Genomic DNA, 14,722 nt, shown 5'->3' with positions numbered 1-14,722 from the left:
AATAATGTAATTAATATAATAATACATATTAATATATTAACATGTATTAATAGTATGTATTATAATATTATATATTACATGTTAATATATTATATATTAATTATATATTAAAATTATATATTTTATATATGTACCTCCAGTACATATACATAAAATTATATATATATATCATATATATATATATATATATATATATATATATATATTACAAAGTATATAGCCGGGCGGTGGTGGCGCACACCTTTAGTCCCAGCACTTGGGAGGCAGAGGCAGGCGGATTTCTGAGTTCAACGCCAGCCTGGTTTACAGAGTGAGTTCCAGGACAGCCAGGGCTATACAGAGAAACCCTGTCTCGAAAAACAAACAAACAAACAAACAAACAAAACCAAAGTATATAAATAGAACTGTTCAGCTTGCATGAGATTACTTGTGTGTTTTCAGGACTGACCTTTTGGTATTGGATAACCAGTTGGTGTGCTCATTTCTCCCATTTCCAGCATCCTTTAGTTGCCTAAAGTTCTTTGTATATGGATGAAGCCTCATGCTCTTTCCCCTGTTCATATTGGAACACATTTATTGGAGCCTTCCTTGTTCAGGTCATATTTTGGCAGCCTCTTTGAGACTCTATGGGTATAGCCTCTGAAAGTTCTGGAAGAGAGTCTCACAGCAGACTCCTTGTTCTTCACACCCTTACAATACTTTAATCCCCCCAGTGGTCAAGGGTTATCAGTTCTTCAATGGTCCCTGAGGCTTAGGTGCAGGAGTGGTAGAATGGACCAGTTGTGTCTTGGCTTCCTGATTTTGCACTTTGATCTGTTGTGATTTTTTTTTGTAAATGTCTCTATGTATTCCAAAAAAGAAGTTTTTAATGAGGGTTCAGGATTTCATATAACTATATTTGTATTCTGGCTAGTTTTATGTCAAATTGAGACAAACTAGAGTCACTGGGAAAAAAAGGAGCCTCAATTGAGAAGATACCTTTAAAAGATTGGGCTGAAGGGCATTTTCTAGATGATTCATATGGGACGGCCTGGTTGATTGTGGTTGGGCCAACCCTGGGCAGGTGGTCCTGGTTCTATAAGAAAGCAGGTTGAACAATCTATCAGGATCAAGCAAGTAAGCAGTGTCCCCCTGTAACCTCTGCATCAGCTCCTGCCCTCAGGTTCTTGCCCTGTTTGAGTTTCTGTCCTGACTTCCTTTGAAGATGAACAGAGCTATGAAACTGTAAGCAAAATAAACCCTTCCCTTGCAATTTACTTTGGTCATGGTGTTTCATTGAGGCAATAGAAACTCTAACAAGGACAATTTATAAGGGCAAATATTTAGCATTTAGTTAGGAATGTTTCTAGTTCATTAAAGTGGGAGATGTATTCTCTTTTGATAAAAATGATTTAACTAGTACAAAGTAATTAGCTAGGCTTCCAGTACCAGGTATGATATCCTTGTTGTTGAGTGACTCTTAAGTCTAATTAGAGAGCTGTTAGTTACTACCAAGATATGTGTACCACTACTGCTGGCTTAGGGTGATTGTGTCTTGCTGGCATCTTTGTGGTTCATAGGTATCAATTCTGAATTGAATTGTTGGTAGATTCTTTCTCATAGAAGCTTACATAAATGCTTGGTTTTATGTAGCAGCCTATTCAATGTTTTATGCTGTACATATTGCTGCTTAAAAATTATTTTTAGTGAATATTTAATAGCTTTACTCTAGATTCTTCATGCCTCTAAAATTAGACTAATTTAATATTAAGAAGTTGTATATGAATAGGTCAAGCATTTGGTTGAAAAGTGATAAAATATACCCAACAGTGGGGAGATAGAACCTGAAGAGACCACCTCCAGTACATAGACATGGCCCCCAGCTGAGGGATGGGGCCACCCACCCATCTCAAAAATTTTAACTCAGAATTGTTCCTGTCTAAATAAAATGTAGGGACAACAAATGGGGCAGAGACTGAAGGAAAGGCCATCCAGAGACCACTCCACCTAGGGATCCATCCCACCTGCAGATACCAAAGCCTGACACTATTGCTGATGCCAAGAAGAGCTTGCTGATAATAGCCTGGTATAGCTGTTCCCTGAGAGGCTCTGCCAGCACTTGACTAAGACAGATGTAGATACTCACAACCAACTATTGGAATGAGCTGGGGGTGCCCAATGGAAGACTTATGGGAGGGACTAGAGGAGCTGAAGGGGATTCCAACCCTATAAGGAAGAACAACAGTAACAACTAACTGGACCCCCCAGAGCTCCCAGGGACTAAGCCAACAACCAAAGAGTATAATGGGCTGGTCCCTGGCTCCAGCTACATATGTAGCAGAGGACTGCCTCATCTGGCATTAGTGGGAGGGCAGGCTCTTGTTCCTGTGGAGGTTTGACACCCCAGAGAAGGATGTTAGAGGGGTGAGGTGGGAGTGGGTGGGTGGGTGGGGGAGCACCCTGTTAGGGGCAAAGAGGAGGGGATGGTGTGGGGGGGTTGTGGAGGGGAGACCAGAAAGGGGATAACATTTGAAATGTAAATAAATAAAATAATTAATTAAAAAAGAAAAGCGATAAAATAAATTTATTGCCTAACAGATGCATTTGAAAGTTCTTTTATAAAAGGAGATTTAGAGTATAAAATGGGTAAACAGTCATAGGTTTTTATCTTCTTGTGATAAAATGAGGATCAACTCTTACATTGTATTTATTCTTATGTATTTGCTCTGTACAATGCTGTCACAGACATTTCTGTTGTTAGTTTGTATGTTTCTAATTTTTTAAATCTCTTTGGAGGAATCCAGACTGAGACTGAGAGTTTTGAGGTTTAAAACTGAAACTTACCCTTGAGAGGACCACCTGGGTTCCTGGATCTTGGACTTCCCAACCCCACTGCATGGTAAAAATAAATAAATAAATAAAATTTCTGTCCTTTAAAGCCACCCAGGCTTCAAATAAAAGTCCAGATGGTCTAAGATACCCATCTGCTAATTAATTTATGGAATCTTTAGGTCCTAAACTAGCATAGGAACCTCATAAGAAAATAAATGCCTTGCAGTATAAATACAATTTATTTTGCCCTGATTATATTACCCAGTGCAATCACATTTCAATCAAGAAAATGACTTTTGACAGGTTCCAAAATATTAATCATGTCTTTTAGAATAACAGGTTCCCATCATGAAAAAGATTTAAAACTGATTTTTCGACTGTGAAGACATTTTTGAAGGGAAATCATAGAAACTGGGAAATAATAATAGTAAATTATTGCAAGGTGTTCCCTTTGAAAGATTGTTGTGTTCATAAATGAGTTCAGTCACATTATTGAACTCTAATGGTTTTGTCAGTTTTTTCACTTCAATTTTCAATTTTAACCTTCCACCTAAATATGTAACATAGAGCACTCCATGATACCACTTACATCATAGACACTTTGTGAAATGAAACAAATGATAAGTGTGCATCACTTAGATATCCGATTCTTTGCAGGCAGTCTTTGGGGGTATCTTTCTGTCTCTGGATATTTCCCACTCATGACAAGGACAGCTGTCTTCACCAAAGATGAAAAGTGGCTTGTGATAACTCATGACATGTGAATGTTTTTTTTTTTTTTTTTTTTTTTTTGAGAATGATGAATCCCGACAGCCTTCTATGTAAGTAGGAACCAGTCAATCACTTGTAGTCAGTAAGTGAAGAAAATTAATCACCTTTCTTCCATATTGAAGTTCATAGCATTAAAAACTTCTATTCCTAATGAAGACAGATGCTGCCTACATCTTGTTTAGCGAGTTACCATGTAATGAGGTCCTTGCCTAGAATTCTGATTACTCACCAGGTCCATCTGACTGCTTTTTAATAATAGCCTATACAGTATGTCTTCTGTCAGTGCTTTTCTCAATTACAGAGTGTTACACAATCAAGCAGGAAGTACTTCATCTTGCATAGGAATGTTATAGTGATAATGATGGTTTGAATAAGATTGGCCCAGGGGTGACAGTATTAGGAGGTGTGGCCTTGTTGTAGTAAGTGTGTCACTGTGGGTGTGGGTTTTAAGACCCTCATCCTAACTGCCTGGAAGCCAGTCTTCTGTTTGTCTTGAGAACAAGATGTAGAACTCTCAGCTTTTCCTGCACCATGCCTGCCTGGACACTGCCATGCTCCCACCTTGATGATAATGGACTCTGACCTGTAAGTCAGCCCGTATTAAATGATGTCCTTATAACAATTGACATGGTCATGGTGTCTGTTCATAGCAGTATAACCCTAACTATGACAGTAGAATCTCAAATCTCCCCATCTATGGCTTCTTTGCTGGAGCAGTCTTTTTCCTACATACCAGTTCAGGATTCAAGCTTTGTTCAGTCCTGCCAGATTGCTCATCCAGTAATTCCTCAGAGGCAGTAGCCGTGGCTCACTGGAACGCGTGCTCAACAGGCACAAGGTCTTGGGTTTGCTACACAGTACTACCTAAGCTGGATTACGGTAGCACCTGAATGTAATTCTAGCACTCAGGAGGCAGAAGCAGGAGGACCAGGGGTTTATTGCCAGCTTGTGCTCCAAAATACTTTGAAGCCAGCTAAGACTGTCTCCAAAACAGTGGGTGGGTGGAAAAAGGGGGGGGGGTGAGGATGTGCACTGAATGAAAGGGTGGGATACAATAATCAAAATATATTGTTTTAAAAAACCCATTTCCAATGAAAGAACACTAGAGAGCATTAATTTTTTTTCGAGAAGGGTTCTTCGAGCCTTCTGAATCACTCCTCTGAGCTCTCATATCCCTATCACACTGAAAAACATTTTCCACTGGAAGGTAGACTTTAAGAATGAGCCAAGCAGTCGAGCATATAAGGGAAAGAAGAAAGGAGAAAGATCGAAGATGGGGGAAGCAGGAGGGAAAAAGAAGGAGGACAGTGAGAAGATTATGGAAAGGTGAAAAAAAATGGGAACTGGGCACAAGAAGGAACCTACCTTACCATCATTGCCAGAATACAAAGTGCATGCTTTGGAGAGTCAATGATGCCCCTTGGGAGTCTATTGGAAGTCCACACTAGAATGCATAGTAAGATATTTCTGCCTAGAGAGATTTGCATCTCTATATATTAAGTGAATTCGGGCAGTTGATATTTTCTTTGGGTCTTAAATTTGTTTCATTTTAAGAGAATCAAGGTTTGAGTTTTGTTAAGAGGTATGGAATCCAGTCTCATACTTTCCTGGCTTCTAGTTTTGTTATAGTGCTCACTATCACATTCCCCAGCACTGAAAATATTAATGGTTTACTTATTCTGCAGTACGCAATTGACCATTCCTGGCGTTCCTACAAGTTTTAGGGTACTCTGAAGGAGCAGCCAGGTGAAGGCCTTCCACCCCCCCATGCTCAACTTGGGACCATGTCAAGTTCTTCTATTATGGCATTTAACCAAGAGGGAAAGGTATTCTCTTTTAAGTAAAACCAGTCTCTTCGGGGCTAATGCAATCCTTTCATGAGGATAATTTCCTGTGCTTTCGGAGTTCCAGCCCCTTATTCCCACATCCAATTTTCTTAAAATTGAAACAAAGTGGGGCAGCCCATTGACAAATGTATCCATTGTGTGAGTCCTCCTTAATCTCTATAGAGATATCCTCATGAAGCCTCTCCCCATCCCCAATTACTATGTACTGTGATGGCTTCCATTAAGAAGTCCATGGCTTGAAACGTGGATTTATTCTCTCATCACAATCACATCCCAAGTTTGTTCCCTGGTTCTCCATCCCCCACCAGACTTGAACATCCTATCATACTCTATCTGCCTTTACTGGTCACTGAATTTCAGCCACATTCTCCAACCATCACTTGATTACATTGCCTACCATTACCCTTTGCACTGGGGCTATTTTCTCATGGTGGCACACTCATAGCAGGCGATCTGGCTCTTTACAGCCAGATTCCTTTCATTGTTAATACTCTGTGCATGTTGAAAGCATCTGGGACCATCTATGTATGCCAGGTGGTAGCTAATATAGGTTTTGCCTTATGAATAGATGTATCGTGGATTAGGAATCATCCCTTGTTAGTGAAAGGAAGCTCAGAAAGATGGTACCTCAGAAGGCCCAGATAGCAAATTAGACATGTGTATCCTGTCTTCACTTTCCTCACTAAACTTTATTGCACACCTTCCTGGCTTCTACTCATGTGAGAGTGGAGTGGGTTGGGGATGGCAACAGTAGAATCTACAGCCTTTTCCCTTCTTCCTGGTCTCTTATCCCTTTTTCTCTTTTCTATCTCTCCAAATGCTCCATGACAGCTTATGGATAGTGTCATATCATTAGTCCTTTCAAGCTACACAAACCTTGAGAAAATAGTTTCATTACACTTCCCCTTTCTCCAATAATTCTGTCCCTCCTCCTTCCCTTCTTTCCTTCATCACAGGTTAATGTATTTACTATAAAATTCACTCACTTTAAATGTACAATTTAATGACTTTTAAATAAATTCCTAGAGTTGTATAACGTCAACCCATATGCAGGTTTAGAACATTGCCATTGGCTGCCCTCTATCACCAGGTACCCACTAATCTACTTTACATCACTATGGATTTGCTAAATTCTGGGCATTTCATAACTCTAGAATCAAATGTACTAGTTTGTGTCTGACTGCTTTTTGTTAGCAAGATTTTAATATTTATTTACTCTATCAGCACTTGGTACTTTTTTACATAGAATCATATCCTCAAATAGTGATGAGCCACACGGTGAAGCACATTTTATTAATGGTTCTTCATCTGTGATGGTTATTTGTGTTGTTTGACCTCTCTGCTTTTGGAAATAGCACTGCTTTCTACATTCACTGGCAAATTCTTGCTTGAAACTATTGAACTTTTTTGTGTATAGCTAGGAATGGAACTGCTGACTCATATGGTCAGTATATGTTTAAATTTTTAAGGAACCACCAAACTACTTTTCATAACGCCTACGCAAGTTTAGTCCTACCACTAGAATATGATGATTCCAATTCCTGCAGATTTTTACCAACACATGTTATCATATGTCTTTTTGATTATAGACATTCTGATGGGTGTGACATAAAAGAACTATAAAAGGACTTTGGAAACCTCTGATGTCAACACTGCTCTCAGATGACATAAAAGATGTAATTTGCTTGTGTTAGGGGGGGGGAGTCGTATCAAATAACTCCCTTTCTAGGTTGGGGGTGTAGCTAAATTAGGAGAGTGCTGGCTGTGCACATACTAAGCCCTGGGTTCAATACCCATGACCACATAAACAGCTTATGTAGTGAATTTTTTATAATCCTTGCTCTTAGTGGGTAGAAGCAGAAAGTCCAGGAGTTCAAGGTCATCCTTTTCTAGATGTCAAATTTGAAGCCATACTTGAAAAACTCTCTCAAAAATATTTGCTGTTCCTGTCAAACGACAACTAAGATATAATCCATAGAACTGCAGAGGTTAGGTAAAGTATTAGGAATGGGTGGAGGGCAGGTAGATCTCATAATGAGAAGGAAATAGAATAAAAAGTTATGGATGAATTGAGGGCATTGGAATGAGAAGGTCAAGAGGAGTGTGGGAAGTGAAAGGAGGACACAGGAGGTAATACTGGGGGAAACAATTAAACTTAAAGGTTACTTGAGAGGGAATATGAAAACCTAATACAGTGGAATCTACCTAAAATTTATATTTATATGAATGTGATCCATATGATATTGCTAAATAACCATGGAGACAGAGCCCCAACTGCCAATCTATTGTCACCAAAGAAAGCTTCCAGTACCAGGATTGGGTTACATCTAACTGACTTTTTGGCCAAACCAGTACCATGGGAATCCCAAACCACCCAGGCTATTGCCAAGATTATAACTATAGGCTGATCTCCAAAACAGACTACAAGGCCCTTTTGCTGAAACAACATCTATGTAACTCATTGAACATGAAGAAGTGAAGTTGAACTGGTGTCTATCTACATAAAGCCTTAAACTCTATGTACTAGCATAGTTGGTACAAGAAGGTAGTCTGCAAGCTACTAAAAGAGAAACAATCACAAAGCCAGTCATAAACACTTTGATCTACAATAATGTTCTGCCTGCAGTATATGCTAGGGCAATGGTGCCACAAAGCTTGTGGGAACTAATAACCAGAGTCTAGACAGCCCCTGGACCTGTTGTGGAAACAAATAATACTGTTCTAATAAAAAAAATAGTAGCAAAAACATAACTCCTAATGACATATTGCTATACTCACAGATCAACGCCTGGCTTTCCCATTGTTTTAGTTAGGGTTTCCATTGCTGTGAGGAGACACAATTGGCCAAGGCAGCTCTTATAAGAACAATATTTAATTGGGACTGGTTTACAGGTTCTGAGGTTCAGTCCATTATCATCATAGCAGGTAACATAGCAGCATCCAGGCAGGCATAGTGCTGGAGGAGCTGTGAGTTCTGCATCTTCATTCAAAGGAAGCCAGGAGCAGACTGTCTCTCACCTGGTTAGGAGGAGGCTCTCAAAGCCCACCCACACAGTGACACACTTCCTCCAACAAGACCATGCCTACTCCAATAAGGCCACTCTTCATAATAGTGCCACTCCAAGGGCCAAGCATATTCAAACCACCACACCCATCATCAGAGAATTCGCCTTCTATAGCAGATGGGAACAAATACAGAGACCCAAAGCGAGATATTATGCAGAGTGGCAACCTTGGAACACTCAGCTCTAAAAGGATGCCTCCTCCATCAAATCTCTTCTCCCAGAGCAGAAATGGAAACAGAAAAGGTGTAAGAGCCTGAGGGTGGGCATAGAGGACATCAGAAGAACATGGGCCTCTAAATTGACATGAGCAAAACTCATATGAACTCACAAATGAGACTGACACAGCATGCACAGGGCCTGCATGGGTCTGCTTCAGGTCCTTAGTTTATATACTATGGCTTTCAGTAGAGTGTTTTTTAAGGGATTCCTGGGTGTGTGAATGAGAGGGTCTCCTATTCTCGTGCTTTCTCTTAAGGGTTTTTGTGCCTCTGTTGGCTTAGCTTGTCTAACTAGAGTTAGTTTTTGTTTCATCTTACTGTAGTATGTTATTATTATTATTATTAGAAATCTTCAAAACCTGTCTGTTTTCTATTGAGAAACAAAGAAGTAGCAGATCTGAATGGAAAGGGAAGTGGGGAGGAACTGGGAGGAGCAGAAGGAGTGGAAACCATAATTCAGATATACTATGTAAGTAAAAAATATACTTTCATTAAAAGAAAAAAAATCTTGCCCTTGTACAGCAGATCTTTAACAATGTGCTAGACAGAGGGAAGAAATACAGGGAAAATAGCATCGACAAGAGGATGTAAGGAATACTGGCAGCTCTTTTAAATGTAGTGGTCAAGAACCACATAACTAAATATTGACATGAAGGAAGTATAGATATGGAAAACGAGGGGAGGGGACTTGGAGAACATTGAAAGCACCTTTTATGTATGGCTCATGAGGCTGACGGAGAACATCAGTGTTTACTGGACACTGATTCTCTTTTAGGTATTCTCAATTAGCGATAATCACGCCTCGGATAAACCTCATTGGCTACGATACTGCCACTGCACAAAGCTTAGGGATTCTCATATGGTAGATCTTCTTTCTACCACTCTTCAAGATCATTCTTTGGACTATTTAAGCTCACAGTCTGATAGTATTCTTCCAGAGGAGTCACACTCTTCTCTTACCTGCCTTATGAATATAAAGCTGCTGCTTAACACTATGAACAGGATCTTCCATAAAACAAATGATACCTAGTTTGTGCCTTAGACTTTTCACAACTGTGACAGAATACCTACGAGGACACTTTGAAAGGTGGAAGGATTTACATGGCTCACAGAGGCTTCAGCTCGTCATGGTGAGAAGTGTGAGGTAGAGCGGAGCAGCTTACATCACACAGCCAGGAAGCACACAGAGAGGATGACTATGCTAGTTGATAACTTTCCCGTTTTTCTTTCACTTGAGACCCTACCCTGGGATGCTGCTGCTACGGTTCAGGATGAGTTAGGTACATAGTTAATTCTCTCTAGAAGAAACACCCTCAGAGAGATACTTAGAGGTGAGTTACTGAAATAGCTGCTGTTCGTTTATGGTTGGAAATTTTGTTTTTCCATGACTGAGCTTATAGGTACTAGGTATGTGTGTGTGTGTGTATGTGTGTGTGTGTGTGTGTATACATGCAAATGTACACTCCTCAGCCAGGACATGCATATGAAGGTTAGAGGACAAGTTGGAGAAATCTTTCTTCTATCCAGTTGTCCATAAAGACAGCACTTAGGTTGTCATGCTTGGATTCAGGTGTTTTTCCAGACTAAGCCATCTGGTTGTCCCTAGAGTTTTCTTATTTTATGCAGTGATTCCCTAGTGTAACTATTCACAGGAGTCACAAACAATGGGACTCTTAGTGGCAAGAGTGACTGAAGAGGAGCTGTAAAGATGACCCCAAAGTTAAGAGAGGACCTACTTTTGGCTTCCAAAGCCCACATTTATGTAGTGGCTCAAAACTACCTGCAATGATGGCCTTTCTTGGCCTCTGTGGAGCTGCATTCATGTACACATACATTCATATAGATATGCAGATACATAGATATAAAACAGAATATTTATTTATTTATTTATTTATTTATTTATTTATTCTTTAATCAGTTTTTACAGTCCAGACTTTATCCCCTTGCCAGTCCGCCCTCTGAATGTTCCACATTCCATACCTCCTCCCCTCTGCCTCCAATTCCTTTAGAAATCTAGGTAGAGAATATACTGTCTCGTGGATGAATTTCATATGCAGAGACCAGCTCCAAATTAGTTGTACAGAATGTCCTGAAGTACAGAGAAAATGGTTAATCAGCAATCAACAAATAATGGAAGTGATTTTTAGAATCAACACTGTGCTCAGGACCAGCTGTATGCTGTAGAGAAAGAACATTGGCTTGGAGAGTCAAGCCAATTCTATTTTTAAGTCTGCTGCTGCCAGGAACATCAGAGAAGTGTATATGATCCCCCTTATAAGCCTATATAACAGCAAGATAGGAGTGGAGGAAAAAAATCTACATTTCCACAAATCCCAAGATGGGCACTGCTCAAATTATAGTCTTTATCTTATTCCTGAATTTTTATCCTGATTGCCTTGTAAAATTATGTGTGAAGTATCTTTGTTTCAGCATTAATTTATCTGAGTTTGCTTTCTGTTGTGATGACCACAATGACCAAATGAGTGTGGGGAAGGAGGGGCTTATTACAGGTTACAATTTGGTCATTAAGGGAAACCAAACAGGAACTCAAAGATCTCTCTGTCTTGTGCTCAGCCAGCTTTCTCATACAACGCTGCATCACTTAGCCATGGGCTTTTACCAACCACAGAGGAATGGGCCAGCAATCAGTAGAATGAGCCACCAATGGGGTGACAGCTCAGTCTAAGGTAGATGATTCCCTTTTCCCAGGTGTCTCTAGTCTCTAGAAATATGCTATGCAAATACTGTATCATGGAACTTTACCCTCAGCTTTGTTACCCTCCTGTCTGCTGGCTAACTCTCATTGCTGTTTAAAGGAATTCTTTTCTCTCTTTTTTCTTTCCTCTCATCTCCCCACCTTTCCCTTCTCTCTTTCTGGTACTATAAATGGAACTCAGAGCCTTTCACATGTTTGGCACTAAACTCTTTCCTCAACTCTCAGTTCTTCTACTTTAAAACCCTTGCCTGTTTCCCGTAACCTCTTCCATGTCAGTGGACTTTTGAGCATAGGCAAAAGAAAGTGTTTAATTTAGATGAATTTATGTTAAAGTGGGCTAGTGAAAACCTTTATAATCCTAAATTTGAATATGAGAACAAAAATTCTCACCATCTAAACAGAAGAAATACTTTTCTTCAATTATATTTCTAAGCATCAAGCAAAGAACAAAGAGGCTTTAAACCAATGAAAGGAATTTCAAAGTTGGGAGATGGATCTGTTTAGATCACTGCTATTCTTGATTTCTTTTGTATTTTTACAATGGTTAGTTAAGGTTCATTTGCTTTTCTCGATGGTTGTGTAATTCTTGAGAATATAGAATTGTAAGTCCCATTTCCCTACATGCTGTCACTGAGGAGGTCATGTGTTTAGTTCTGATATGATACTTGTTCAACCACAAACTTGGTGTGTTTTTTTAAAGTGTCAGTATGTTAGATAGCTGAATAAATATAATTAAGTCATAAAAATCCATGTAATGGGAACACAGAGCCAGATTGTGAAGAATAACAGCTATAATGTTATGAAGTGCTATGGGTACTAACTGTAAATTCATTCTCTAACTTGGAAATAAAAAGTGTGTGTATATTTCATTATATATATACATATGTGTGCATGTACGTGTGTGCTTGTGTGTATGTGTGTGTTTAGGTTATTATGTTCAGATTCTCCAAAATATGTCTAAGTATTTGTATTTCAGAATTATATTCTTGTGTTTCCTTCCTTCCTTGCTTTCTTCCTTCCTTCCTTCCTTCCTTCCTTCCTTCCTTCCTTCCTCTATTCTCCTCTCCACTTCTGTTGATTTTTCTTCCTCCTCCTCTTCTTTTTTTGCTTTTTGAGAAAGGATCTTAATATGTAGCCTAGGCCAGTCTTGACCTTGTAAACTCCATGCCCCATCTTCCTGACTGATAATATTACAGGTATTTATCACCACATCTGGCTTAATATTATGTCTCATTTAGGTCTTTATTAATGACTATTCTATTTCCTTGAGTCTTCTTAGCTCTATACTCAAGTGTTACCAATTTACAGACAATGAATATTTTTTATAACTAACCACACTGGAACCATTTAGCAAAGTGAGTGATCTATTTTCTTCTTTATCAGCTATGACACTGGTCTGAAATAACAAATGATGGCCCTTAGTATGTTGGTAAGTGATGGAGTGCAATTGTTTGTGAATCCATGGGCTTAATCTACAGTAAAAGAGAATTAAAAATCCATACCAACCAACCAGCCAACCAAACATACAAAAAACTTTCTCTGTCTGTTTGTCTGTCTATCTCTGTCTCTCTGTTTCTGTCTCTGTCTCTCTCTCTCTTTCAGATTATATTTGAGGAAATTCATAAACTCAGAATGAAGGGATTCCCATTTCATGTCTTGCATGGTGCTCTTACATTGTTTCTCGTTATCTTCCAATAGTTATATGATATACTAGTGGAAAGCTGAACCGTTGCATCATTTGTATTAAAAAGTATAGTGTCATCTTGGAGAGTATTGTTAAATGACATAGCTATGTGTCATAGGAAAAGATACATTTTATTTGAAATATAGTAAAATGGTAAAGGTATGTGGCCAAATTATTTCCTATATTCCTTTAAAAACTAGAACAGTGTTGACTAATTAAGAATGTTGCATAGCTATGAAGAGTGAATGTCACCCCTTGAAACATCTGCCAAGACTAATAGTAAATAATTGGGATTGAGTCATGATGCAGCTGCTAAAACTTTTGCTAAGTAATTTTCCCTTCAGTTTCAGGCAGGATGAAATTCACTTCCAACACTTACATTTCTTTAAAGGTAGAATGAGACAAAGAAAATGTATAGTTTTGTTTTCTAGTTAAAATAAAAGCTATTCATGGACCGTTGGGGGTGGGGATTTCAGAGTTAATGCATTTTTCTAGCATGTATGAGGCCCCGTGTTTGAACAAAAGCACCAAGATAGATATAGATAGGTAACTAGATGGATGAATGATTAGATTGATGATGATGAAGAAGAGGAAGAAGGAGGAGGAGGTAGATAGACACACAGATAGACAGATCGATGGATGAATAGAATCGTGCCATTCAGTTAGTCTTTGGATGTTCATTTTTTTCCCTAGCTTCTTTTTTCAAATGCATTTCTGATCAAATGACACTAACTACCTGAGTAAGAGATGTAAAGCAAGGCCTAAGCCTTAATGTACCACAGTCAGATTACTTAGAAAAATGAGTTAATCTAGGAAGGTGGAATCAAGTCATAAGGATTAGGCAGCAAATCTGTGGGTTCCAGCTGTAAGCATGCATTTCGTATACTACAGTCTTGCTTTCAGAAACATTTCGAATCGGGAGTCCTGGTAAGGCTAGTTCTTTAGGAGCTGCATGTTAGTTGAACTTTGATCACACCAGAAAGAATATAAGAGCAGAGTGCAAATCCACATGGTACTTAATGACAACAGCCATGTTTTAGTATTTATCAGAACAATGTACATAAGTGGGATGGGACACCAACTGTATGAGCATTCATGGAGAATAGACAACACACAGTTTTTTACATTCTCTTCACTGTCTGTTGTCTGATTTTTATCAGAGTTTAGAGTAGGTCTAATCCTGCTAGGCAGGTTATGTGGCCCTGATTGTGCTATTGGAGACTTAGTAAGCAGAACTTGATTCTTAAATACTAAGTAAATCAACGTTTGTTTAATTTTAGTATAGGACTTTCAATATTGACTACTGGCTATTTTTTATGACCCTCAGGCTATAGATATGCTTTCTATGTGTTGAAATCTGCAGAATACTGCCTAGTCTGGCCTCCAGTGATCAAAGACACCCCTAACCCTCAAGAGATTTGAGGCCCCAGGGAGTGGGGAAGCCTGTCTGGTTTGGGTAGGGTAGGAGGATGAGGTGGGGAGGTGGGGACATCTTCTTAGAGACTGGGGAGGAGGAATGTGATTAGTAACTTTCAGACAGCAGACGGGAGGGGGATAATGACTGGACTGTAAGAAAAGATTAAAGATAATTTTTTAAAAAATCATTGGAA

General features: G+C 39.1%; 1 pseudogene; it reads right to left on the bottom strand.

The window, feature by feature from the left end:
• Positions 1-9,432: 9,432 nt before the first annotated feature.
• LOC117695681 (U4 spliceosomal RNA) lies at positions 9,433-9,558 on the bottom strand (annotated as a pseudogene).
• Positions 9,559-14,722: the final 5,164 nt, after the last annotated feature.

Source organism: Arvicanthis niloticus, chromosome X (genome assembly GCF_011762505.2).
Source record: "Arvicanthis niloticus isolate mArvNil1 chromosome X, mArvNil1.pat.X, whole genome shotgun sequence".
Classification (NCBI taxonomy): Eukaryota; Metazoa; Chordata; class Mammalia; order Rodentia; family Muridae; genus Arvicanthis; species Arvicanthis niloticus.
The sequence above is the reverse complement of the archived record's forward strand: the minus strand, read 5'-3'. Positions and strand labels throughout refer to the sequence as shown.